At 33.5% G+C, this 26,611-nt stretch overlaps 1 protein-coding gene across 1 annotated transcript in view; it reads right to left on the bottom strand.

Moving 5' to 3' along the window:
* Positions 1-19,995, bottom strand: part of LOC106670319 (nucleolysin TIA-1) — a 387,290-nt gene extending 367,295 nt beyond the window's left edge. The window contains exon 1 of the mRNA XM_024228481.1: positions 19,942-19,995. The gene's annotated coding sequence lies outside the window, so the exon portion shown is untranslated. The remainder of the gene's footprint in view (positions 1-19,941) is intronic.
* Positions 19,996-26,611: the final 6,616 nt, after the last annotated feature.

Raw genomic sequence — 26,611 nt, 5'->3', positions numbered from 1 at the left:
GTTCATTTGACAACAAATAGCAGCATTCAAATAAATAATGCGTTTTCTATTATCAGTATACAAATCGATGACTAGTTTAGTTAATAAATTTGGAGTTTGGTGAAGCTATGATAAACTTTTCCATTTTGAGATTGCATCAGATGTCATAGATATTAACTATAAATGTTACACTAACATGCACGATAGACAATTACTTGTTTTCATAATTTATGAAATAATCAGAAATTGTTCCTCGTTGTTTCTGTTTGATATTGTCAATATGACGAGTCTGCACCTCGCTTTATTCTATTGATAGCCAAAGACAAGCCATATAATAAAAATAATTGTACTTATATAATAGTATTATAATTTATCTCATTCCTAATCATTTTTATATATAATCAAATAAATTAAAATAACACTAATATACACACATGTAATATATATTAAGCAAGAATAATAATAGCAGCATAATTTAATTATGATGTCATATTTATAAAATTTACAACCTTATAAATTCTATACAGGGTTCTACAGGGTTAAATGTTAATACTGCCATGGTGGATTCACAAAATAAAACGTAGTTCAGTGCCACCAGTACGAGGCTTGTATCTTGAATCTTGAAATATTCACATTTTTGTAAAAGTAAAATCAGATTTTGATTACATAAAATCGTAATTTCCCAACTGTAGCGTCAATAAAATACAAATTTAACCTTTATTTCGCTTCACTACATTAAATTGTCCAAAAGGCAACATCATTTCCGTTGAAACATTCGCGCTTTTGACTGCAAATAAACTGTTCATAAATACCAAATGGCAAAACCCATGGTTTTTGTAAATACTCAATTGTGGCTTGTGCTTTTCCATTTCTACTTTTCCATCAATATTTTCGGGAATTTCATCAAAGTTGCTTTATTGTATAAGTATTACAAGGACATACTCACTTTTTTTTAGAACTTTTCTTAATGAAACTCATTTGTATGGTTGAAAAACGTGATATCGAACTCAAGGGGAGCAGCAACACAAGAATATCGTACATGTCATATTTTTAATAAAAACATTTATTAGTTGGTAACAAAAATAAGATCCGTTCCTCTCATATAGTGTACATAACTAAAGAAAAACTACAAAGAAAATGAAACTTCATTAAGTTATGCATTTTTGCAAATTAACTGAATACTTTTTTTTTTCGGAATGCTTTCATTCGTATTGGAGACACAAGAGCGAACGTAGAGCGACCGATGTGATTGCATGAAGATTTCTTCTCTTGTTTCCCTCACTCGTGATTTCAGTTTTCTCTATGAGCTGTTCCCTCGTTTCGATGGGTGTGCTGTACACTGCGCTTTTCAAAATACAAATCAACAAACTTCTCGCTGGCCAAGCCACTAATTTTTGTTACATACTAATAAATGTTTTCATTTAACATATGCCATGTACAGCTACTCTCCTTGGTTTCGAATCACGTTTTTCAACTTTACAGAGGAGATTTCACTAAGAAAATTTCTAACAAATGTAAAACTGAGTATCTCCTTGGAATAATTATAAAATAGTCATCTTTGGAGAAATCCCCTAAAATTATGATGAAAAAGTCATTGCACTATCCACAATTGGGTATTTCCAAAAAAACATGGTTTTTGCCATTTGTCATTTATTGAGCGGCTTCTGTATAATCGGAATCACGAATTTTTCAACACAAATGTTGTTATCATGTAGAAAATTTAATGTAGTTAGCGAATTAAAGGTCAGATATACATTGTAATGATGTTAAAATTGAGAAATTACTATTTTATGTAAAAAAATCTAATTTTAGACTAAAATCACAAAAATGTGAATATCTCAGGAAATAGTCAAGGTAGAATCCTCGTTCTGGTTGCACTGAACTACGTTTTAACCGGTGAACACACTAAGCGGGGAACTCTCTTACCCGATGCAACGCTATGCGACGCTACCCGATGCTACCCGACGCCTGGTAGGGTGTGCCCATCTATGCGACGTCAAGCGCACGCCACGTACAGTCACACAGCGTGCATCGCAATAATCACTATCACAATGCCTCTTTTCTTCTTAATGCACTATTTTGAGCGAAACTTTGTAATAAATTGTTTGTTAAACTTAATTGTTTTAAATAAAGTTATTCCGTTGGTTTGATATCTTTTTTTCTTAACCATCGTAATTAAATAATTTTTATAAAAACTCATGAATTTTTGATCTCGTTTAATTTGGTTTATATTAAAATGAGAATGTTGTAATTAATATAACGACAAAATTTCTTATACATAGTTTGAAATAAACTACAAGAAATATGAGTGTCCTGTTTGGACCTACTCGATGAAAATTGTGTAATTGTATGAGCAAAACCATTATATAAATTGTTAGTTAAATTTTATGAGCCAAACTATGAAATAAAGTGTTAGTTAAATTTTACGAGCAAAACCATGAAATAAATTGTTAGTTAAATTTTTTTGAGCAAAACCGTGTAATAAATTGCTAGTTAAATTCATTGCATCAAAAAATGGTATTCCGGTGTTTTGATCAATTTTCTACCAAACCATTAAAATTAATAAAAAAAAAAAACTAATGAATTTTTGATCTCGGTTAAATTGGTTTATATTAAAATAACTATGTTGTAATTAATGTAATGACAATAATACATGTAGTTTGAAATAAAATTATGAGTGTCCGCTTCCTTTGCTTCGACTGTACTTGATCCTTCCCGTCGAAAACTGGACAGTGGGGATCGCAGAGCGGAGAGTAGGGTTGCGTTGCATGGCATCGAGCAGATGTGCACGCGGGTAATACCACCTTATGGAAAATTGGACTTTGGATTTGCGTCGGGTAGCATCGGGTAGCGTCGCATAGCGTTGCATCGTGTGTGTTGCCCGCTTTATTTAGGGAATCCACCATGGCAGTATTAACATTTAACCCTGTAACCCTGTAAAGTTGAAATTTATGTACATCACAAACTGAAAATGGGAGTTGTTAATGCAGAATTTAACGAAAGGAAGTGTTGGAAGGGGAGCTATACAATTTTTTCGTCTCATTAGCAGTTTATGACTGCAGTGCAGTGTTTAAATTTAGGGTTTAGGGTTAGACTTCGCCGGAATTGGTTTAAATGTGTCCGGATCAAATACGACCCAAACGCCTTTCATAGGAGTAAATTTATTAAACGGAAAGGTAGGTGCGATAATTGTACAGGAGAAAAGAGGAGAAGGGCTTGCGTATTTTCGCTAAAAGGACTTAAGTTTCCTTAAGAAGGTTTTTCCCCGGAGATATGGCGAGGGGTACTGCCATGTGAAAAGAGGGTGGAGGCAAGGGCTTAAATTCTCAAAAGCTTCCTCTCTCCCCGGCTTTTTCAGAAATATCTGTGGCTGTGACAACAGACAGTTGAGCTTCAAGGGGACGGAACAGTCGAAGAGGAGGGAAGACAAACAAGATCATAATTAATTCCTCCTCTTAGAGAGGCTTAGGGGAGAAAGAAAACATGGGATTATACAAGGCTCCGTCTATCCTTCCACCCTCCTCCACGAATCCGATCTAATTCTAATTCCTTCTTTCTTTTAGCGTAAATCATATTAGCTAATCATCAATGACCTCTAATAACATTTCGTGTTAAAAAAAATAACGTAGAAATAATTACAAAGTGAACTGACCTTAAAATTAATTAAACGGCAAATCTTTTGAAAAATATATTTAATTTAAAATACTAAAACGTAAAATTGTCTAATTATGTTGTTAAAGTATCACACATGACCTTCAATAACGCGAGCGCACATAGTAACGAAAACAAATAATTGTATAAATTTAATTAAATTCACTAGTTTTCGTAATCCGCTTGACCAATTAATATTTTTCAATTAATTAAGGTTTTTTAATTGAGATAAAAAAGTCAGTGACATGAGCGGGATTCGAACCCACGACTTTCGGCCTGATATGACGCTGCTCCACCATTTAAGCTACCGTGACTTCGATCACCCATTCCAAAAAATTCCTATTTCCACTCCCCGTTTTTTTCCAATTGTGTATAATTAATTGAGAAATTATATAATTAAGCATAAGCTGATAAAAATAATTAAAAAGTTAGTTTATAAATAATCTTATTAAACAACTTTAAATTAAGCTTTTACTGTAATTTATTGTGGCCTAAGAAGGACTTTCATTAAATCTTAACTACGGCCACAAACTCTATAGGAATTTAACTATAAATAAATATTGAAGAACTTAATTTCATTTATATTGAATGAATATAATAATCAATATTTTATATTGAAGATCATAATAAATTTATGAGTAATTAAAAAAATATGTTAATATATTTTAATTCAAGGGATGGTTTTCAAGGGATTTCTAGGGAGGTCAATTCGTACTATTAATAATTGTTAGTAACAATACAAATAAAGAAGAAATTAAAATTGAAAATTAACTTCCTTCTAAAATATCCATTAACGATTAATGTTTTAGTGGGTTTTATTATAATTAAGTGAAATATGTGGTGATTAGTGACCGTTAATCGATAATTATTCAGAAATCGTTAGATGTGGTCTGGTGTGATGTAGGTTTCAGAAAAACATTTTCTTTATCGTGCCAACGTTTCGATCTTTATTGAGATCATCTTCAAGGCCTGGGATTTACAAACATTGTTTACATTTAACAAATACATTTAGAATGTGGAAAAGTGAATATATATACAATGCAAAATATATTTTTTATATTCAATCAAAGTATTTCTACTCACTCAAAGTGTTTGTCTTCTGTGTAATTGTGCCATTCTTGCGTGTCGTGTTGAGAGTGCCAGTGAGATATTGCTGGTTTATGTTTATATTGGATTTTGAAGGGATGGGGAAGGAAGTCGGTATAGAAAAGACATTTTTGTATAAGCTTCTTTGAGGTGAAAAAGCCCGACGAAGGCCTGAAGATGATCTCAATAAAGATCGAAACGTTGGAACGATAAAGAAAATGTTTTTCTGAAACCCTCATCACATCAGACCGCATCTCACGATTTCTGAATAATTAAGTGAAATAGTTTTTTTTGTTGGAAATACTTAGTTTCTTAAAGGATAAAAATTTTTAATGAATAAGGTATCGTTTGACGCGGGGGTTTATGTAAATATGTTTTTTGAGGGTCACAAAGAATCGGTTCGGTAATAAAGGGACCACTTAAATGTAAAGTATTTGTTATCATACAAGAGGGCTTAATGTCGACCTACCCGCCAAAACCATTATATGTTTAACACTTTTTTAAAATTATTATCAATTAAAATTGATTGCAAGGATTCGAACCCAGAACGGTTAGCGTGACAAATATGACTAGGATGCCCTAACAACTTGACATCCGTAATTCTTCCATGCTAACCAGCATTTAGAAACAGTTGATATACAACATACACGTTTTTCTCATAAGTTTATCATTTTTGTAATATTTTTAAATTACTTTCAAGAGATCTCAAAACCACGATCGCGAAAGCCAGTTTTCAACCACAAGTTTGCTAAGAAAGCTCTTTGGAACCGGAATTGGAGCATTAATTGAAATGTTTTGATCAGTTAGCACTTATACTAAAAACCTTCACACTAAAGTTTAGTTTTTAATTGTTCGACTTACTGTAAATGTCGTAAAAATGTCTTGTACATTACAAGAAAAAGTGAAGTTGATTCTGCTGTTTGGAAAATCGACTGAAATAGGTTGAATCGCGCTTTGATGAAGTAACCAAAACTGTCCTATTCGATTAGTTGTTTACGAATAACTTGAGAATGACTGGTCTTAACAAAAAACTCTTTGCATAATTGAATTTAGCGTCCACAAACCATTCAAACCATGTAAATTGATGAGTATCTTGTCCGTATTCGTACTCCCTATTTTGGCGAGTTAGATCAAACTTTTCGGTCCTTGAGAAACTAGACTAACATTAAAAGTTTATGACTCGGGGGTTTAAAAAAAACAAAACACCGTAGTAAAAAAATTAGAGTGGAGGAACATTAAGTTAAGCCCACTCATTGCAACTTTGGACAGAACGATTTGGTTTCAACTTAGGTTTGGCTAGTGGTAACTGGTTTCTAATTATTGGTAATTTATTAAATTTATTCGTTTTCGTTAAACCTATATGTCCACCAAAAATAACGTAGTGACGTACATACATGAAAATCTTTTCATATCAATATTTACCAATATCATATTTTCAATGTAGATGACGCATCTTAAAGGCAAAATTGATGTGGCTCCCTTTGCTGATATAACAGCTTGACTGAGAGAGTGGCGAGATAAAGTTTTTCTAGACGGACAATAATAATAATATAATAATAATAAATATTTTTTTCAACTTACAGTATTATAGTAAGTATAATTAGTTTTAAATTTAGGATATCTTTGCTTTCAGAAAGATAATTACCCTGATGTAAGAGCATCAAGTTCACAAAACAACAGCTTTCAGTCGTCATTTCCCCCACCCATCCTGCCGTCCCTTTTACTACACGATGGTGAATTATATATATGTGGTCCCGATCCTAGCCCCAGAGGATGATCCTCGAACTTCCGGCCTCCCGTACCGGAACACCCTCTCGATATATTTCCTGTTACGTGAAATGGATGCCAAACCCAGCGGAGGGCCCTATGAATTGTTGACTTCCTCAGGGAGGCAGGGGAAAGGTACGAATGTTGAAAACGTTTCCAGTTAGGGCAGGCCGTGGCGGATAGCGATGCGATTGTTCGCTTTTCGATTGTTTCGAATTTGTTTTCCTTTTTATGCGCCTTGGGACAAGAGACAACGCTGCATCCTGCATAATATTCTTCCTTCCGGAACGCCAAACCCGCCTGAGAACAAAGGAGGTCAAATCCTAGGCTTTTTTCTTTTTTATTCAGTATTTTGTTTTGTGTTGACGCTTATCAATTCATAGGTTCCCTCAAAAGTTCTACAATGACACAGAGTGACGTCATATCATCGTTAGATATCTGAGATAATCTTACGGTTCATGTCTCCTGTTTTCTTTAAAGAAAAACTTTTATATTACAAATTTTTGGATAGTAAGGATTATAGTTTGAAAGTTGACTTAATAAACTAGGTGTTTTTATGTTATTTTAAATTGGCATTATCCCTTAATACTTATTACAGAGTTATGCTATTAAAACCTGTATCATTTATGTTAAGGTAAATTTTTTTTGAAAAAACCGCATTTTTTAGTTTGTCGGGTTCGAATGCAGGGCCGCTGGAATCGAACCCGGACCTTTACACAATGATGAGCGTCGTGTCAACGCATAACCGTTGCGGCCACCGACGCCCCTTGCTTTATCTTTATTAGAGGAATAAATATCAATCATTTCGCAAGCGGACAATTTATAAAGATAAAAGGAATATAATACATAAAATGTAGAAATGTTTTACATAAATTTGTATATAACCCAATATCTATTGTGAATACTTATGAAGGTAACATAACGTTGTTATATCTTGTCGTATGTTGACATAATATCAATTTTGAAATTTAGTTACGTGAATTAGTAGACAAAAATTGCTTTTTTTATATGTATATATATTATAGAACGTATTAAAAAATGACATTGGTTTTTCTCCTATTATGCCACAAGGTTTCATAATTACAATGAAATATTTTATGAAAAAAAATGAAAATGTAAGAATGTGGTTAATTTTCCAAATTTAAAATATTTTATATGCAGAGTGCAGACCACGATAAAAAAATTAGTAGGAGTATTATTTCTGTACATTTGTTTTAAATTTAAGATTTTTACGCTGCAACAAAAATTAGAAAAAATAAACTAATAGCTTAATTATTTTAACTTGCAATTTTCTCGTTACCGATCATTGTGGTCTGTCTGTGGTAGCTGTGTTGGTCGGACAATTTTTGGCATTTTACCATCTTCAGGGGTCTGTATGATTTTAAAGTTCTGTGAGCCATGTCCCTTTTATATAGTGTGGGTAGGGTGCGTGTGTCGGTGGGATATTTTTTTGCCGGTGCCTTTGGTTTATTAAATCCGGCTATTTTTAATTGCCCTGGGCTGACTTTTTAATTTTCGTTCCTTTTTCTATCTAATTGGCATAGTGTTTCGAATGGTGTAAATGATATGTGTGAATTGTTATTTTGTTTGTTTACGAGTTTTGTTTACTGTTAAATGTCTTATGTTTGAAAATTTCTAAATTTCCATTTTTCGTACTTTTTGCACATTGTATAGTATTTTTATAATTATACGTATATGTGAGAGTTCGCGATTGTTTTCGCGGTTTTGGAGACGCATAGTTTGATTTCCCGTCATTGTAGTTTTCCGTTTTGTTCGTGCTTTTTAGTTCCTAATTTAAAAAAATGTAAGTTAGTATTTTTTCCCCTTTATACGTGAATGTAGGTAAATTAGGGTCCGTTTTTGTGGTTCCGTTTTGTTGATCGTGTTGGAGTTGTAAAGGGCAATTGTTTTTATTGTTTTTGTAAGTTTGGTATTGTTCTCTTGTAAGCGGCGTTGTTTTTACCTTTCATGTATGTTATTAATGCAATTTTATGTCGGTGGCGGTGATTCCATTGTGTGAAGGATGGTGAACTGCAGGAAAGTTTTGACAAACCAACACAGACAAGCAGAACCAAATGTTCGCTTACGAATGAATAAATAATTCATAATTAAGAATGAATAAATGATTCACTCATTCGATAAAATGACTGAATAAATGATTCATCACCCCCGCAGGCCACACGGAGAAATTTCAAATTTTACTCATTAACTATTCATAAATGAATTATAGTATATAATTAATCAAGAATAATAAAATAATGAAGAAAGATTTGAGCAAAACTATTTTCGACGGAAAGAAATGAAACGGAAAATGTGGTGACTGAGGGATGAGAAACAATTTCATCTTTCTTGGTTTTGAACCTAGTGGAAAATTAGACGGAGACTAACACCGTAATGAATGTCATAATAAAAACTTTAAGCCGACACCCTCTGCTTTTTCGTCACAAGGAGAAAATCTCAGGGGTCCTGTAAACCCTCCTTCGTTCGTACATAATAATTATGAAGGAATTCGGAAGGGTCCATTAAACTTACAAAGGAGCTGGAGGAAGGATAATAAGAAACTTTAGTCATTATATGGGTTACCGTCAAGGAACGTAGCCATGGCTACCGGGTTAGTATCCCGCCGTCTGCAGAACGCGGGAAATTTTAATTATTACGCCCTCAAATGGATACTAAACAGTCTACTGCTAAACACGGTACTAAAGCCGTTGGTTCAATTCCCGACCTGACCGGATCGACGTTTTGGACAGTCCCTTCGAATCATGGGAAATGAAAGCCTCAAATATAATTCAACCGGACGGTCTGAAGGATCCCAGAGGAACATCCGCTGATTGGGATCGGGCTGAACTACACTAAAAGTCAAAAGGAGCGAAGTAAAAGTCATACAAGTAAAATTTACCACCGCGGTACAATGTCCGGTGTTAGTGGTGCTTTACGACACTCCAGAGATATCTCATGTCTCCTCCCTCTCCATCCTATTGCTCTGTGAAAACCTTTCTGAACTTCAGAACCATTGTTTAAACTAAATCATAATCTACACTCCCAGAGTCAATGAAATACTATAGAAATACTTTCATAAAAGTACACAAACATTGAGTATATTCACGCACATCAGAAAGTAATAAGTTAAAATTCGCATCATTTCGTTTTATGTATATTATTTATACATTGCGCTACTAATAATAAAAAAGTACATAAAACTTCTCTTTAACAAAAATAAAACCTAATAATAAATATTTAAACTTTACCAGAACATAAATGTTTCTTGATACTTAAAGTATAAATCAGTACCGTTGGTGAGCACCTCACGTTCATTGTTCTGAACTTTTCCCGCAGCAATAAATATGGTGTAAATAACAGAAAACTATATCGTTCAAGGCATATCGGAAACACAAATAAAATTTTAATAGTATATTACAATGTTTCGTAATGACTTTTCTAGTTTATACTACTTTATAGACTTTTCTACTAATTGATAAGTGATAACTATTCAAATTTTTTTTCTCGGCCGGCTAACTACAAGGGTCATTGCCGGCACCTCACGTATATAAGCTTCTCGCATTTTTCTTTGTTTCATTTCTACTTTATCTCTATCTCATTCACTATATCTCTTCTTTTAATTTTGTTTCCTACCGACCAAACAGAGGAGTGTCTTGTTGCTCGTTTCTACCATCCTACACGTGGTTTGTTAAAAATACTTCAATATTTACAGACTCACTAACAATACCCACTCACGCTAAGAAAATAATTACCTAATCTATAGTTGGCAGGGCTCAGAGTACAAGTGCACGACTGAGGTCCTGCCCTTACAACTAAATAAAAAGTCAATAGGATAGTCATAATCCTACCGACTTCCTTCCATTCGTGCTAATAAATACATTCATACAGTATGTACAGAATTTCATTCATCCATTAGACTAATTTCCTTTTGCCGGGCTTGTGGAGTACTCGATATTCCTCGACATCCACGTCCATTTACACAAAACATTCACGCTAATAAATACATTCATATTGGAGAGGTTGCAGAATCTCGGTAGTATTACTACCGGGTGACCTGCCCCTCACATCACACAACAAATATATAATTACCTAAACTAATTTGGCGGGTCTGTGAGCTACTCGATATTCAGTCACACCCAGACGTACCTCATCACCCACGCTAATAAATACATTCACACTGCAAAATGGAGATATACCACGTGTGGTTGGTTATATGTATCCATACGCGTTTATCAATTAATAATAATAAGATTATCTTTGAAGTCACTGTTATACTTAAGAACTATTTCCAGATTAGATGGTAGGTCACACCGTTCTCGAAACTCTCTTAACTTATTACATTCCTCTAATAGGTGTCTCACCGTTACAAGGTTTCCACAGAGTGGGCAGCGTTTTTGACTTCTACCTACTAAGAGGTGACCATTCGTGAGACGAGTGTGACCTATTCGCAACGTTGATAATATTATTTTGTTACGTTTTTCCAAATTCTCCACGGGTCATGGCCCCTCCGTACTTTTATGTATTTTTAGTTTTTCATTAATTTCGTTCCAGCGAGCCTGCCATTTACAATAAATCGAATTTTTCATTTTTGTTTCATTGTTTTTAACTCCATCGGGCTAATGGGGGACTCGGGGTCATGTGGGGTCGCAGCCGCTTTCTTAGCGGCCTTGTCTGCGTCCTCAAATTTGTTACATTTCAATACAATTATTTCTTCAAATAGATAAAAATTCCAATCATAAAGTAAGAAAATTTTGTACCAACCATCAGTTCAATAGCTAAGGTCTTGGTAGATATGAAAAGTATAATTAATTGAAATAATTAATATGGTCAATTATGACTGCTAACATATATGGATTAATCAGCCCAATTTTGATTATGAAGAAAAATTTTATCTTTGGAACAATACATGCAAATTGTGATTTTTATATGTTCATTGCCGTCATAGTATTTTTACTTTTATTATTTTAAAATTAAAATTAAAATTATAAATTCCTGACTGTTAAAAAGTAATGTACGTAAAGAGAATTTTGGTGACAATAATTAGAAATAATAACAAAAACTTATCGCTATTAGTCTTCAATAATAATGGGAGATCTTCAAATATTAGCACAATAGCTCTCAGCCTCCCGGGCATGAGGTTAAACTGCGTCCAAATACCCCTCCCGTACCTGGTGGCCTCCTTAACTTCCCATCCTTTTACTAACTCCCCAACCTTACCCTTCACTCCTGTAACCACCTCTTCCCAAAACTAATCTCTTCCTTCTCCTATCCTTGGCGTCCCAGGGNAAAAAAAAAAAAAAAAAAAAAAAAAAAAAAAAAAAAAAAAAAAAAAAAAAAAAAAAAAAAAAAAAAAAAAAAAAAAAAAAAAAAAAAAAAAAAAAAAAAAAAAAAAAAAAAAAAAAAAAAAAAAAAAAAAAAAAAAAAAAAAAAAAAAAAAAAAAAAAAAAAAAAAAAAAAAAAAAAAAAAAAAAAAAAAAAAAAAAAAAAAAAAAAAAAAAAAAAAAAAAAAAAAAAAAAAAAAAAAAAAAAAAAAAAAAAAAAAAAAAAAAAAAAAAAAAAAAAAAAAAAAAAAAAAAAAAAAAAAAAAAAAAAAAAATAGCTCTCAGCATTAATCATTCAGTGAATAGGAATGTTCATCCCCTAATATTATTATCCAAAAATCTTTATTCTGTATGGCTTTAAAATTGGGCACAAAAATCTTAACTCTTTTCTATTTATTTACGATAAGTAACGTTAACAAATAAAACAAATTTTTTAAACGGTCTATGGTCTTGGTGTAACAATTTACAACGTGACGTTATGATTATTTTATCGTCTCCGATTGGCATAGAGTTGACATAATCAATATTGCAATTTGAATTTAGTACGTCTGCGTAGTTAAAACATGGTGGTAATAAAATCATAAATATATTCCGATAAATATATGGATATCGATGAACTTCTAGAACATTTTGTCTACTTTTATTAACAAAATAGTAGAATTCGACTAATTCAACTGGATCTAAGCCACCTATCGGTTCGAAAATTGTACCCAATATGTAACAAGACTTTTTGAAACCTATGAAATATAGAATAACTCAAATTTCCTTCTCGGTGGTTTGGGTTTTTCTTAAGTTGATATTGGTCTCTTGTGCTTTTTCAATAAAATCATTGTCTTTAACAACATAAACGGGTTCAGTAGCCTTATACCAAAAGAAAATTGAAAAAGTATGTGTTTTTACTGATTTTTAGTTTTCCACCTACCGGTTGGGGGGGGGGCGTGTTGCCAGTTGGGGAATGGGTGCATTCAAGTAATTCAACTGGATCTAAGTCACCTATCGGTTCAAAAATTGTACCCAATATGTAAAAATACTTTTTGAAACTAATGAAATATCGAAATTACTAAAGAAAATTCGAAAGATTATATGATTTTACCGATTTTTAATTTTCCATCTACTGGTTGAGGGGTAAGAGTGATCATATAAAACACATGATAATACACACAACAAAATCTTGTCTGTTGACTCTTTGTCAGTGCCTATAAATTATCTTTCTAATTTTGAATAATCGTTTAATATGGATGACGACAATGTATTCCTCACTAATAATTTATTTAATGGTGCATTCGGTACCAACTCGCGTCAGTTGGAGCATAGGACGTGTTCTGGATTAATACGAATATTTAAGTTTTCCCTGGGCCGAGGCATGCAAAGGTTTTAAACACGAATGAAACTTGCATGTGGAGTTAAGAGCTGTAACCGCTGTTTTAAGCGAACGTATAAATTACGGGGATGTCGCGGTGGTGGATGGTCGGCTTTTATGCTTTCCCGTGCAACTTTGCGCCGGGGCAGCATCAATTTTCACGCTTCGTTTTCGACCCGCTTTGAGCCTATGCTAAAAACGTTTCCGTAGTTGGGACTATTGCCTACTTTAACATACGGCGGTTCAAAATAGCCAGGCAAAATCGTGAAAATGGTTGTTTATATTAGATAAGATTTTTTTTGATGAGAATTAAATTTTAACCTTTGTGAACACACATCTAGAACACTTTTATCATTTGTCTTCAGGCGAAACCAGTTTTTAAAGTGATTTAACAGTTCATGATATTTGGTAAATTTGGATACAATGTACACAAATTCAAACTAATCAGACATACACTTAACTATACAAAAAAATTCATAATCAAAATACATTAGTATGCATTGTTATTGTTTGTTTGTGCCATTGCTGCATTGTTTTTCTAAACACATTATGCCTTATTTTTGGATGTTATGTTTGGAGATATTCAAAGTAATTAACGGCTAAAATTTTTAAAGTTATAGAGTCATATCAACAATGAATATACACACTGATGGGATGACCAATTCTCAAAGCTTAACATTTAATTACAGATAATATCACAGACAATTCCACTTTGAAATGTATCACCTAGATTACGTTTCAAATATTGTGTATTTTATGTTTGTATTTAGAGTAATTGAGCACCCTCCTATTATAGTTACGAATAGTACAAATATATAATGCATATATAATGAATGATGTGAAACGATAAGGTAGATATATTGAGGGTAATGTAGACGTAGTTAATGAAACACGTTGCTAATCAGCAATAATTCTGATGGCTATATTTTGGACTTCGACGAGCTTTCTCTTGTCTTTCAGGCATATGCCCAAAATAGAAGCAACATTAGTTACAAGCGGTCGAATCTAATGTTCATACAACAATTTTTGCCGACTGTATCATCTATAAAGTCAAATGATTCTTACCCACCTCTTACAACCGTAAACTGGAATCTTTCACTGATCGCTTCTTCAGAAAGATACTCATACATTAGAACAAACAACACTAGGGCCCACAAGAGACCATTCTTTGTCCTAACCTGTATACCGTTTTACTGCTGACATTCCTATGCTTCCCTATACCATCTATACTCTGTTTTTTTTACAACTATCAAATCATTCAGTTTTATTTATTTATTTTTTTTTCCAACAAATCCTTTACCCCGGACTCATATAAGACGCTCGAATGCTGCAGTTTAAAACAAAATACGCGCGACAGAAGAGAAAGTTAAGGAAAAAACACGCAGAGGTCTGGCAATGACCTAAGCTAGTAAGTTGGAGATCAGGGATGCGGTCATCAAATCAAGTAAGCTTTGTAACTTATGCCAAGCTTTCAACCTTTATTGAGGTCTTCGTCAGGGCTCTACAAGTAATTACAACGATTATAATTAATAAATACAAAGTAATTCTCAGATAACAATGGATAACTAACTTACTCGTCATAGTATCAAAAGTAAAATAACATTATATATATATNAGTATATATATATGTAACCATATGTAACCAAGGAGAGGTAACCAATTGTGGTTCTAGACATAGCATTACACAACACACACAGAAAAGACTAAATTAGATTGTAGAGGGCGCTAAAATTATTGATATCACTTCTGAAATTTAATGAATTAACATCAGATTTAATATGTAACATTTCATTTAATAATATTTAAGATTTTCTCCCTGTCAAATACAACCACATGATCAAAGTTTATTTCATGATAGATTTCATGACGATGCCTTGACAAAGCTGTTCCTGGGCCTACTGTTATCATAACGGTCGATGGCCTAAGCTGTTTGTGGCCGATAAACCTCCCACTTTATAAATCCTGTCCAAAATCCAAGAACAACTTGAGCATATCAAAAACTGGTGCTAAAAGTGGAGGAAAAGACTGAATAAGGACAAATGTAGACAGTGTACATATACACTGAAGCAACAATCTTGTCCTCCAATTTAGCTACTGACTTCCACTCAATTAATATATTTTAATAATAATCCATTTCCGCACATCCCAATGCTTTGGTGCAACAAGTCAATTTCCATTATTGTCTCAGACAATCATGCCTTTCGACTGAATTGCCTATGGTCACTTAACAGACGGCTAAAATAACGACAAAGATAAATGGGAAAGATAGAATATACTGATATAATAATAATTTCACAACGTTAGTTTAAGGATTGTCAATATTTGATACCGATCTTATAACGACAAAAATGTTGAGGAAGGTTTATATCGCGTAACTCAAAAAATATTTTTAAATTTAGTAAATTTACAATGTAAAACTTAACTTAGATAACTTAGTACGATCAAAACGTTATCTTGTATGAATAATTTTCAAAAATCGTTTAACAGGATGTTACTCAGAGCTGAGGGTATTGAAAAACAACGACGATAGAGGTAAAGCAACAGCTGTTTAATAATAAATAAAACAGGTTTTAAGAATACAATATTATGTTGATTTAATATTATTTCCTTTCTAAGAAATCCTCTTTTGTTGTTCCGATAATCCTTTAGTCCTGCAATCTCAGGGCAAGCTCTCCGAAGCTTTTATTATTTAGAGCTCCTGAGGGACGCGATGGAGGGCGGGGGCGCTTCCTGTTGTCGTAAGAAGGCCGCTCCCCAGCGCCAAAGACCCCAGCTCCACTGTTTACCTGAATTATTGAGGCGCTGACAGGAAAGGGGTGCCAACACTAACGAAGTGTAATTAAACGAAAACCTGTCTCACACCGGAGATTATGTCGGGAAAACGGAGGGGAAAAGCAAGAAAATCTAATAGGCTATCGTTTACTTATTCAGGACCTCCGAGGAAAATTTGACGCTCTCGTGATCCTTGTAGGCAACTTCGAGAAAACGGCCAAACTAAGAAGGGAAGAAAACGGAAGGGGGAGTTTTTCCTTTTAAAACAAATTTAACATTAATGTTGCTCATAGCGCATCAACAGGCGAGGCCATAGGGTCAAGCCTTTTAAATAATCAATATATATTTTTTTTTCCATAAAACAATAACTTCGTGAATAAACTAGACAAATAGATACTTTTTCCATTACAAATGTATTCACCTTTTTCTAACATGTATTATTCATTGATCAGCAAAACATCTATCTATCCATGGGAAATCATTGCATTCTTGCGACATGATCTAAGAACTTATTGCAGGGTTTATTACTTAAAAAATTTTCTTTGTGATTCTCACTTAATCTACTTTGTCTTCATAACCTCATTATTGTGAGCACGTATACACAGATATGCTGCATGACTTTTTCATATGAAATTCATCCATTTAGGGGTCTATTGACAAAATTAATTCTTTCAATTACTTAATCTTTTTATGTAAGGTTTTGGTTGAAATGGAAAAGCTATTGTCACAAGCGGGATTGGAAAAATGGCAAATGGAGTGAAAATTCGAAAGGTTGTAGGTTGAGATGAGAAAGGTGTCCGAGTGGGTCGAAGTCATGATAACTCAAGTGGTTAGAGCAGCGTATTGAGCCAGAAGTCTTGGGTTCGAATCCTGCTCGTGACACTAGCTTTTTCATTTCAATATAAAAAAATTAAGTAGTTAATTAAAATTAATTAATTATAATTTTAACACAATTCAGTGTTTGATGTAAACTTATATTATAACGTAACCAAACCACTAAAGTTAAAAAATATTACCAATACAAAAAATAAATAACAATTGTGATGAATAGGTAACAACATTTGTACAAAATGAGTAAATATTAAGTTCGTAGATAGTCTACTGAAACTTGTGTGTACTTAATGTATAGGAAAATATTTCCTGCCTAAAGGTAAAGTTTAATAAATACTCGTTTATTTGTGTTTTATTTTCATTTTGCTGAACATTGCCACTACTTTTTATCGGCTCCTCCACCGTCTTCTGCCTTGTGGGGGAGGGGAGTTGTCAACATTACTCTCTAATGTAAAGTAAAAGTAATATTAAAATCTCCTCAGAATGGGCCTCGTGTAGGTACAAATCGGTTCAAAACAAAATAAAAACTAGTAGAAAGTTTAAACTAAAAATAAATAAACAAATAAAAATAAATGAATATTTCTACTATAATATTTGTAATTCTAAATATTACTAAAATAGTTGCCATAAAACCATAAAACCCATATCGTCGACATTATATTGTAATCTGGTCAAATATACCAACAAAATACTATTATTGTGACGAGTATTAACTGCACAAGGATGCAGTGTTTGTGTGTGTGTGTGTGAGAGAGAGAAAGAGAGAGAGAGAAGAAAGAGATAAGTAAATAAATTGAGAGAGAGTAAGTGAGGAAGAGAGAGAAAGAGATAAATAGATTGAGAGAGAGATAGATAGATAGATAGATAGATAGATAGAGAGAGAGAGAGAGAGAGAGAGAGAGAGAGAGAGACTGATAGGGAGTTATTGAAAGAGTGAACATACGAATATGAAACATAGATAAATAGGTTTAGGAATAGTAAAGATAAATAGACAAATAGATAGAGACTGAGAAGGAGAGAGAGAGAGAAAAAAGAGAGAGAAAAAGAGAGAATGTGAGTGAGAGAGAGTGAGAGTGAGGGTGCGCGACACTAATGGTATTGTGGAAAATTGTACATGACTTCAGTTCACGATAGACGTATAGCTAAATTCTTTTAAAACATTATGTATTTTGAACATAACATGCTTCTGAAAAGAAAATATATACAGGGTGTCCCACTTCCTTCTGGCGAAACTCAGGGAATCGATTCTACTCTTCGTTTGGAGCAAAAAATGCTCAGGAGAAAATTTTCGGAAAGTTCTCTATTTTGAAGATATTCGTCAACTTAGCTTTTTTCAACTTTTCACTAACTTACGACATAAAAACGCTTACAACTTCCAAAATGTTGAGACTACAACAAATCCAATTACACCATTTGATAGAACGTTAAATTTGTTGTAAGATACTTCTTTGCAATAATCTGAATGACCTAAAATGTTAGCCAATATCAGTTGGAACATGTCAAAAGTACAAAATTTAAAATTTTGGTCAAATTGCACGTTCTACTGAGGTTACAAAAAATATCTACAACTTGTCAAATTTTTCTAAAAATTCTTCATCTAATATACTTTACGTTGATATATCCAGGTTTTTAAATAACGTTCTAGTAGAGTTGAAAAATAACAATTGAATGTTCGAAAACGTGAGCTAAGGTAAATTTGAAGGGGGGGGGGTAGAAATTCAGAAAGTCATTTATGCATTCGAGAAGAGGGAAAACACTTTGAGCATTTCCTCTGAAAAGTTCCTCCTTTGTTGTTAGGTGCTTGCTACAAGAAAAACCATTGCATTTTATTGTATGAAGCTTTCTGATATGGTTTTTGTGAGATTTCACATGTGTCATTTTTATTTTACAAAGCGAGTTCTAATTGGTTTATTTCTACCCAAATTATGTGAGTTTAATAATAATTTAAACAATAGAAATAATCCCTTAAATTCACTAATTTCGTGGTCCGCTTGATCAATTAATACATTACAATTAATTAAGGTTTTTAGTTGAGATGAAAAAAAGTTTTCAAAGTTTACATTTTTATCAATCATTTTATTGTCCAATAATAAAGCATTTTTGAGTTGCATGGGGTGAAGGTAGCAATATTAAAAATTGTAGTAGGTTGTTTTACAATGTAAGAACTCTTTTAAATTACGTTAGACATATTATGTTTTTGAATTAAATGCGCTGTAGCTGTTTCACGTACCTTATTTGCATTATAAACCAAATGTAAGTTTTGCTAAATGACGAAAAGTTAAATATTCAATAATACGAAATCTAATTATTAGAAAACCGTCAAAAATAACGTTTCTAAAACGTAATCTTCTTCGTAAAATTTCTTTCATTTTGTAGCTGTTCGTTCTTCATGCACGGTTTTGCTATATAGACAACTGGATATATTGTGGTAACAGGGAGTAAAAAAATTTTCCTCTAACAAACAGCGCCATTGTTCACCAAGGCTATTTTGTATTGTATAGAATTTATATCGATTTCCCCCTTGAAAGGATAATTATAAATAAATAACCACCCTATATAATATATCGAATTGCGGATATTTCCTCGTTCATTGTAGAGTGGGCGACGGTGCCTCCTCAGTATTAATAATAATTTATAACCCCGGTGATGTAGGCCCTTGGCAAGTTTCGGATTATGTCGGCATACTGAGGGACTTTCACAACTTCTATTTTAATTAAAACAAATACTAATTAGGGCGAGGTACAAGGTTCGAGGGCAGTGTAGTTGTAGTTCCGACCGCAATAACTATAACAATCGGGGGGCAACTTTAGCATCGCTCACAACAATTCGGCCTTGGAAAAAGCTAAGAAACATAAAGGGATAATAATCTTTCTTCATATGTTGACTCATCGAAATATGCTCTTTTTTCAAAAGACTTCACAAAAAACTGTTATATTATTTTTATGTTAACGTTTGATTTGTTACAATATATAATTTCACGTATAAAAACGAATTGTACTTCTTTCTCTAAGATTAGATCTTATGTTTTTATCAAATTTGTCGAGATAAAAACCCTTTTTCAGATAAAGAATTTTCTTTCTCTCTAGCTTGCATGTAGCAGAATAAAAAAACAACGATTTGTTGTGAAAATTGTTCAAGCCGACTGGAATTTTAGGCCTGCCCAAAAAAACTTACTGCTTGTGTCCTGTTTAGGCTGAGGACCGGGTGATGTTGTCCAATTGAGCTTCATATCCTGAAACAAAAAATAAACCTAAAATTATTAACATGACCAAATTGTCAAATTCGACAACAATCAAGTTTCTGTTTATAAAGCAGTGTACATTAAAGTTCTATTAAAATTACCAAAGTTTTTAGAGTGGTTTTATTTCACAATTTTTCCGTTTGAAAAAACGACATGAAATAAAAAAATCAATGTTTGAAATTAATATCAATAACAATGGCTGGTTGCTGATAATGCTCACGATATATAGCGTGTCGTGGTAAACGTCATCTGACAACTTTTGCCCGACTGTCAACTTCTTGTTGATAAAAATCTCTTCCCAGGGTTCATACAAGACAATGGGACGAATGTAAAACAATCACGTGGAACAAGCGACCCAGTACCACCGTATATTACCCTCGTAAAAATGTTCTAAATTGGACTTCATGACCATTTATCTGTTTCCTGTGAGTATTTTATCAAAAACGCGCCAACGATCCAACGATATGAAGCAAAATTAGATTTTGTTTTATTACTTATTAGTCCACCTCTGTACAAAGATTATTTATTGTTTTCAATCAAACCGGACGCTCGTTTAAATCATATCAGTTTTATACATTTTGGGACCCTACTTATTATACATTTAAAAGTGTTGTGTTCGATAAAAATAATATGTTCTTTAATAAGTCAGTTTTTTAATTTTGTGAATGTGTAGCTCTATCCAGAATAATATAAAAAAAGAAGTATCAGATAACAACACTCATAAATATAAATAAATAAATAAATAAATATATATAACATAGCAGCAACCTGAACTTTAAAGTCTCGTGAATAAAATTCAGAACAAAACTTTTTGCAGAAGAGACTTTTTAGTCCAATTTCACATGTATTGTTATTTGATAAAGAATAATCCTGCGGAAATAATGACGTATATTTACTGGACAACCTATATTAGAGACTATAATTTATTACTGATCATTCATCGTATATTTTCCATATTCCAAAGAACAAATTAACGTAAAATTCCCGCAAGGCCGCAGGATTCGAACCGGGGACCTTTACCTTACAGTGATGAGCGCCGTGTCAACGCCTAAACCGTTGCAGCCACCGACGCCCCCCAATCGGTACATATGCTAAAATTAAGTCGTTATTATTAACAAATTCTGTAAACGCATTTTCTAACGAATTTTGATCAATAAACTTTTTATGTTGTGAAACGTGGTCCAGGTGTCTGAAAAAATGGTATTCTGTAGGCTAGAGGACTGGAGAATGGCTAGGCAGAACCTCAAAACCAAGATCCAACAATTGTCGTGTGATCACATGTGAGACATGGGGCCTAGCGTTGTCATGTATAGGAATCGGCCTTTTATGATTGACCAAATTTCAATAATGCCAATTTCTGGTTGATTTGTTCAATTTGAGAGCAATACATTGCCAGGATTCAAGAAGATGTTGGAATTCAGCCCAAATGAACTCAATGTGAGCACCAAAGGGTCACCATCGGGCTTTGGAAAATATGGTGCCGCTTCTCCTTTTTCGAGCCACTGTCCAGAACGTCTATTGTTATCGTAGAGAATCCTTTTTTCGGACAAGTAACAATGCTATCCAGAAAAGATTCGTTTCTGTTTCATCAAAGAAATGTTGCGCAGTTCATAAAGTTGATTTTTTGGCGTCCGTTTAATGCGAGAAAAACCCAACTTTTGAGCCATTTCACTTTTCCATGGTCACCCATCTAATGGGTCTTAAGGTGTAGCGAGGGGCGATTTGCTAACTGAAAGATTATCTGCAAGTTGTCGAACAATTGTTCTGGGATTTTCTTTCACCAAGCTCGCAGAACATCATCATGCAGGAAAGAAATTCTTCCAGGACCATCTTTGCTTCTAGGCCGAAGTCTCCCGCACGTAATTTTTTAAATTATCTCTGTACTGCTCACTCACACTGCCATTGCTGCTCATTAATGTTTATGGCCGTTTGGGCACCGTTCCCACCGAAACGAAATTATCCAAAAATCACGTGTTGATATCTTAGCAAAAATTGAATTATTGCCAAGTAACGAAACGAGAACAAACATTTTTGTTTAGAAAAGGAATAAGAAATATTGACATTGTTCAAAAGAATAATCCATCAAACGAAAACAGTTTATTATATAGAGAGGTAGTTGAAAGAAAAAAAGAAAACCTGCAATATTTTCCGGTCGAACTAGTAGAAGAATACATACATATTTTCAAGTCTTTTTAGTCTCTTGATTTGAAATATTAAACATCTAATGGGTTTTACAACCTGCCATCATACAAATGGGGATATATAGAATCAGAGGATGACAGAATGAATAAGAGATAGAATGAGAGGATATTGTGATAAATAGATAGGTAGTTAGATTAGATAGATAGGTTGATAGATAAATAGATAGGTAGATAGGTATATAGATAGATAGGTAGATAGATCAACAGATATGCAGATATATATATATAGGCAGATAGATAGATAAATAAATAGGTAGATAGATAGATAGTTAGATAGATAGGTAGACAGATAGATTGATATATAGATAGGCAGATAGATAAATAGATAGGCAGATAGATTGATAGATAGATAGGTAGATAGATGGACAGATAGATAGATAGACAGGTAGATAAATAGGTAGATAGATCGGTAGATAGGCAGATAGATAGATAAGTAGATAGATAGGTAGATAGATAAATAGATAGGCAGATAATTGATAGATAGGTAGATAGATAGATAGATTGATAGATCGGTAGATCGATAGATAGATAGGTAGCTAGACAGATAGATAGATAGGTAGATAGATAGATAAATAGGAGAGAGAGAGAGAGAGAGAGAGAGAAAGAGAGAGAGAGAGAAAGAGAGAGAGAGAGAGCGAGAGAGAGAGAGAGAGAATGTATCTATAAAAAGTTTGCTTTTTGTTTTTTTATTACATTTTTAACGTAAACCATAATTTCTAAATACAACTCAGCGTATTACAGCAACCGCAACAGCACGAGGTTGATTATGCATTGCTACCCGCAGCATTAATATCCTCGAGGGCATTTTCCACCCTCTCATGATCATCTAAGGTTAGCAATTAACATGCCCGTATTATCTATCCCTGATGTTCTGTTTGCATTGGCCCACCCTTGTAGAACATCGATAACGTAATTGAACAACACAGGGCGTGTTGTTTTTGTTACGGAAACATCAATTAAATCTTTTCAAGTTCTAAAAATAGTCCATATCTTAAATATTCATGAGCTGTTGTTTGTTTCCACAAGAGAATCGTTTGGATTGTTTCAAATCGAATAATTACACGCAACTGTGAACTGTGGAATTCGACAAAAATTAATTTCTTCGTTTCATCCATTAAAATACTATTCATGGGACTTATAAACCACCATTCAAGACAATGAGAACGGTCGATCCAATTAGCGGAACGACCCATCAAAGCGAGGCTTAATACTACTCTGCCAACGGTAATATCGAACTTTCTGGCAGGGGGCATATCCTTTTGGGAAATATTAAATGGACGTGCGCAGTTTTATTTCAACGTGAGTTCCATTAGCTGAGATGATGGTTTCTACGGGGTATAGATACAAATGATCATTTTGTCCAAGCGATATCAAATTTTATGTAATTCTCTCTTTAAAAGCCATTGTATCGAGTTGAAGATATGAAAGCAAAAACATTTATATGTTTACATTTATTTTTAAAAGGGTGGGCGAGGGATCCTTATAATGTAAATAAGGATGAAAATTAGTTTCTACTCTTAGTCTTTGTTTTTTCAATGTTTTTAAAAATATTTTTATCTTTATTTTTTGAGCTCCGTTTGTTTATCAGAAAATTTTTAGGCGAAATTAAATATTATCTTGTTGGTGATATCACGCATTTTTTGCGTGTCAACAGACAAGACAAAATATAAACAGCTTTTTTATTGAACGAACGATTTATACTTGTAGAAAATAGCTTAACGTTAAACAACAATTTTGAAAATCTGTAATAAAATGGAATTTGTATGTTATAGAAATATTCATTTTCAGTTAAAAAATAATACAAATTTAAATAAAAAATATTTGCAGCATTAGGAAAAGCCTTCTGCACAAATTAACGTTTTAAAAACTGATATACTAATCTCTCTCTCTCTCTCTCTCTCTCTCTCTCTCTCTCTCACACTCTCTTTCTCTCCCACTCTCCCTCACTGTCTCACGCTTTTTATCTCCCTCTCCTCCCTCCCTTTCTCACTCGCTCTATCTCTCTCTTTCTCTCTCTCTNCTCTCGCTCTATCTCTCTCACTCTCTCTCTCTCTCTCTCTCTCTCTCTCTCTCTCTCTCTCTCGCTCTCTTTCTCTCCCACTCTCCCTCACTGTCTCACGCTTTTTATCTCCCTCCCCTCCCTTTCTTTCTCACTCACTCTCTCTCTCTTTCTTTCTCTCTCACACACACACACACACACACTCTTTCTCTCTCTGCGTGCATGTGTGCATCGTGAACAACTAACTTATAGTGTTGTTTTGTCGATCTTTCGTTTTTGTTGTGAGCATTGTTTTATTGCTTACTTGTGAGAGTGAATTTAGTGTGTACTTAATTTCTGCCAGTATTCCTCTGGTTTTCAGAATCTGTCGAAATGAAAAGTTGAAGGGATGGTGCAAAGGGGGGGTAGGCGCATTAAATATTTGATTCTAAGTTACAAAAGCCTTTGTGAATTGGAAGCCAGCAAACCCCTATGGTTTGAGGGGAGCTGGTAGGTCGACCGGAGGATGAAGCGAGAAGAGTTAAAATCTTCCGTGGGCGACTCCTCCCCATTGTATTTTGAATAATGTATAAGGGAATATGTGAGGAATTAAGGGATGTCGGTCGGAAGGGCTGTAGAGTTTAATACCGGGCGCTTTTGTCCTCAGGGCCGGCAAAGGGCTCTTCTAGTGATCCCCAGGCAGTCGCGTCCGCCCATGGGTATTACCTATAACCTTAAACAAGGGGCCTTACCGGTATTTGTCCCAAGATATGCCAGAGGGATTTTATCTAGCCGCAATCTTTCAATCGTCAGCTTTAAATTGCGGCAACCCTTCTGCAGAGACACACAAGTAATTCCATTGTACATATTTTTCTCAAAAGTAGGACAGGAAACAATACAAAAATTCTTAGGAGACAATGGATATCCGAAAAGATTTGTAAATAAACTTATAAATAATAAAAAGTTATGGAAAATACAAGAACAAGAACATCAGGACAATGTAAGAGGGGCAGATGACCTCCCCATAAAATATGTCACGTCAATGAATTAGCAGATATTATATAAAAATTTGTGAACAGGAAGTTCGATGATACAAAAGTGGCTTTTTGAATAAACGTTTGATAAAATCATACTATTCAAAACGAAAATATCCAATAACAGATACTTCTCAATCAGGCGTAGTTTATAAAATACCCTGTGATAATTGCGAAGGAGTTTACTACGGAGAGCCCAACACAGGAGGGCGTATCAACATAAATACTCGATAAAAAATAAGAAAATAAATGGCACCGCCCTATCTAAACATGCCATAACTTTGGGACATTAAATAAATTTTGATGAAATAAAAATTATGAAAAAAGAAAAAAACAACAAGAAATGTAAATTCCTAGAGGCCATTTTTATAAAAAGCGATTCACGCGCTATAAATACCAAACAGGATACCCAATTCATAAACAACAGCCTCAGAAAACTACAATGTTAAAAAAACACGCTTAAATATGTAATAAGTTAATTGTAAATATAAGATATGTAAGTAATTTTGGAATATGAGGTGGTGCGAGGGATAATCCCGACAGAGGTTAAACTTGTTCCCGTCGCCTGAGTTCCTCATGGTAGATATGCCTAAAAATAAAATTTAAAAAAGCTTTTCCAATCGTTTTCAACTCATAAAAGAACTAAAAATATTGTACGTAGCAATCAATGGAGTTGAAAAAAAAAACATGAAACATATGCCGGTTAGTAGTAATAAATAAAACATAAACAAAGAGGACAGCTAGATATCAAGCGGTGAGTTAGGTTTTTGCCTTTATGTATAAAAATATATGTAATTCTGTAAAAATAAAAAAAGTAATAATATGCTAAGTATGTACAGGCAACCTTGAAAATGATTTAAAATTAAATCGAAACGTCGGCCAGGATACGAAGTCGAACCGACCGATATTTCCATCACACACCGATATCACCACACAATTTCAAATTATAAACTGTATATAATTTGATTATACACAAGTACATAGTCTGCTAGACCTAAAGGAATATTCTTATCTCATTTAGCCAAAATTTGACATAAACAATTTAGTCTTGTGTTTGCAGAATTGTTTTGTTATATGTAATGCCGTGTCCCTTACAAACCAACCACTGAAGATAATTATAAGGCGAAAGGTCCAAAACAGCAAAGATATGGAAGCCAAAATGACCAACCTAACGGTCAATCACCACTCAATCATACAGCGGAAAAATAGAAATTAAAAAAGCTACAATGATACTTTAAGTTGGAGCATTAAAATTTTGACAAAACATGCTTATCATTATGTACTAGTTTAGCTTGATTACTTAGTTTTCTTTATAAAGCGTCAAATTGTTTCATACCATTTTTGTAAGTAAGTTCAAGTTCATTACATAACAAATAAATAATATTGATTG

Source organism: Cimex lectularius, unplaced genomic scaffold (genome assembly GCF_000648675.2).
Source record: "Cimex lectularius strain Harlan isolate CLEC.00 unplaced genomic scaffold, Clec_2.1 scaffold258, whole genome shotgun sequence".
Classification (NCBI taxonomy): domain Eukaryota; kingdom Metazoa; phylum Arthropoda; class Insecta; order Hemiptera; family Cimicidae; genus Cimex; species Cimex lectularius.
This window is presented reverse-complemented; position numbering and strand designations above follow the sequence as displayed.